The sequence below is a fragment of the Chaetura pelagica genome, unplaced genomic scaffold (assembly GCF_000747805.2).
Source record: "Chaetura pelagica isolate M959 unplaced genomic scaffold, ChaPel_1.0 scaffold197, whole genome shotgun sequence".
Taxonomy (NCBI): domain Eukaryota; kingdom Metazoa; phylum Chordata; class Aves; order Apodiformes; family Apodidae; genus Chaetura; species Chaetura pelagica.
In genome coordinates, this window is record NW_009953959.1 from 246,148 (window position 1) to 249,588 (window position 3,441).

Here is a 3,441-nt window from a genome sequence, read left to right on the forward strand (position 1 = left end):
AAGCACACTGTACACACAGAGCCAGATATTACCCAACATTTACCAGACCAATGCGCTAGGAAGCATCTCCGAGGCTCTGCCTGGCGCTGAGGACCCGAGTTGCTCCTGTGCTCCGGAGAGCAGGAGGGTGAAGAAGCAGAGGGTCTTTCCTTCCCTCCCTGCCCTCCAGCATCAGAAGTACCTCGGAAAATCAAATTCATACAGCTGTATTCTCATCTGGGCTCTGTAAAGACACTGGTCGTACCACTCAAATCACACCGTCTCTCCCTCTCTAGGCAAGCAAGCTATACCTTGTGTTCCAGCCTGGAATTTAATTGTTTGGGGTTTGTTTTGCTGTGTTGTTTTGTTTTGTTTTTAACAGCGGGAGTCGCCTTCTCTGAGCATTTCCACAAACTGTCGCTTTCCATCCTGACAGCTTGACAGATCCCAGCTCGACCCTGAATCTCTTCCAGGGATGAAATTGTGCAGCGACAGAGGAAGCCAAAGCACGCAAAGCAGAGCGCGCATCGCGCACATCTCCCCTCCTCCCCGTCCCTGCCCTCCTCCTTGGACCTCCCTGCCGCTCTCAGCTCGGCTCAAGCCGAAAAAATTCCTTATACACTGTGCAAATGTGTTGTGCTGAACTCAGGAGCTTCCGAGGTGGGGGCAAGGGGGTTGTCATCCTTTTAAAAATGAGCCCTGGGTTTTACAGAAGAGTTGCAGCTGTAAAACGAGGCACTTTAATTTCGGGAAATCATCTTCCCGAGGGGCAGCGTTAACAGCGCAGTAACAGCAACGACATAGCTGGAGCTTATGGTGGGATGTTCCTAAAGAAATGCCAAGGACCTCGGGAGAAGCAAGTGCCACCGGTGCCAGAAAAGGGAGCCGGGGGCACGGGGGAGGGGAAGGCACCGACCCGCTCCCGCTTGCAAAAGCCCTCGGTTCAGGAGTCGGGAAGTGAAAACGATGGTGACTTCGCCTATCAGGCTCCCACTGAATCCAGCACTTAATCTGAGGAGAGGCAGGGAAACTAATCATTGGCATGGAAGAGAGAAAGGGATGGGGGAAAAAAAATAAATGGTAGCTGCTGGAAGGAAGATCTCTCTCTGCAGTGGCACCAGAGAGCAGGGCAGAGCTTGCTGGCTGGCTGGTCATAATGTAAATGGAGAAAGAGATCGGTTTTGCCAGCAAGGAGGAAGGGCTGTAAGAGAGCTGACTCCCTAATGAGCGCACATAATGTTGTAAAGGGTTGCAGCATTTTCTGCTTTTCAAGATATGACTATGAGCAAGGAACGAAAGAGAATTTAGCAAAAATGCAGCCATCAGAAACTGTTCATTACACTCTGGTAAACATTCCCTCATGGTGAAATTGTTGGTGGGGGCGGAAGGCAGGGCAAGAAAACGCATCTTTTTTCTAGTAGATGTAGCTCTCTAATTAATGAATTTGACAAACTGAAAGGTCTTCCTCTGGTTCCTGTGACTTGACTTCTTTGTTTTTTTCTTTTTAATATTTTTTTTAAAACCCAGTCAACATACTCGAAACCAGACATGCATTTGGTTGAGATATGCAGAATAGCGGAGGTTACACCCACGATATCTAGGATTTAGAGTACACCACAAAGTACAGTCCTTCTTCTTCTCTTCACTTCGACATTGATTTTTTTCTTCTTTTTATGCCGAAACATGCATCATTTTTTTACAGCTTCGGGGTTACGAAACCAAAGAATCTTGTAGGTGTCATCTGTCGGAACTCATTTTTCCTTACAGCCTGTAGATCTAATGTTGTTCTTGCTATTCATTGTTTGTGCTATTAAAATAAAATATCAATAAAATTATTCAGGATTTTTAGCCCATCGCCTGTGGATCTCTGCCCTCAGCTTCCCCGGTGTCACAGCCTTTCAGTCTAAATATTCCAATACGCGTTTAGAAGAAGACAGATTAACCTCAAAGTTTCCGTCTTACTCTACGTCTTTCGTGGGGAAAATAAGGGCACACTTCGGGCACACATAGACAGAAGGGTTAGCTCTCCCAAAATTAGGAGGAAAAAGTCCTATTTGTCTTAGAATATTTCCATCACGGCTTGATACTTGGCAGGGGATGTCTTTTTAATAAGCGGACCTCTTTAAATTACTTACGGAATGAACCTTTATCAAAATCGGGTTTGAATTAAGCTGCTCTCAAAGCATCAGAGTGAAACTACCTCCTGCTTTTGAGCCGCTGCTTTTCAGGTTACATTATCATGCCCACCATGTAGGTATTTCTGCCGGAGAAAGGTGATTCGCCACCGTTGTGTTTAAACCCGTGTCCCGAAGTATTTGAAGAAAAGAATGAAGGGTGCACATTCAGCTGCCACCGAGAAAAGATTTTTCAACCGCTCACGTTGACCAGAGCAGCCCCCCGAGCTTTCGGGGGGAGCCCAGAAACTACTCCCGGATGGGTGCGGGATTGGACCCTCTCCAAACGCAACCCCATACGGAGGGAATACTTGGCTTTCAGACATCCCTTATGAGCCAGCCTCCCACGCAGCTTTCCTCGGAAATGTGAGATGCAATCGAGTCCCCGAGGTGCCTGCAACCCCAATACCGGGATCCCAAGGCTGTACCAAGCTGTCCGCACCCGCTGCCACCCCCAGGCTCCTTAGGAAGACCCCGCAACCCGGGACAACCTTTGCTTGGGAAAGAGCGGCCCCATCCTACAGGCTGTTTTCCACTACAGGTTTTCCACTACTAAACCTACAGGTTTTCCACTACTGTTCTACCTTGCAAAGAAGAAAAAAAAACACCCCAAAATAAATCACTACCCGTATTTAAATTCCGAGAGAGTAAAAACACTCCTGTCCCCTGGGATGAGTTCCCAGGAGGGGAAATATCTGGATATTCATCGCGGCACACCTGAAGTTGTCACCCCGCCCCGTTGTGCCAGTGGTCACAGCGAGCCTCACTTCTCGAGTCCCTCAATTCCTATAAATAGGAATTATAAATACACCTTCCCGGCGCTCCCCCCGCCCCCCCGCCGCAGGGAGACCCAGCCCGGAGCTGCCGCGGAGCAGCGGGGGATGCTGGAGGTGGCGGGGAGGGGGGGCTGCGGCATCCCCGTCCCACCGCCCTGCCGAGCCGGCCCCAGGGCTGGGATATGATGGAGGTTGTTGAGCCCGGGGCCGAGAAGTCAGGTTCTTAAATCCCCATTGGGAGCCCGCAGGACTGGACGGAAAAGACCGCCCAGACACGCGTGCATTGTGTGTGAAACCTGTCCGGGGGAATACAGGCACGGAAATTTAAACTGCGGCAGTGATCCATTTTCTCTCCCCGGTTGCATAGTTTTGCCTCACTTCTATAGTTTGAGAAAGCCCCTCTGAGCTCCTGGGTCGCAGAGAAACCTTTTGCTACCTCGCAGACCGAGGGAGCGAAGCCTCCCCTCGGAAAAGCGTCTCTCAAGCGTGACCCGGCAGAGACGAAACTAATT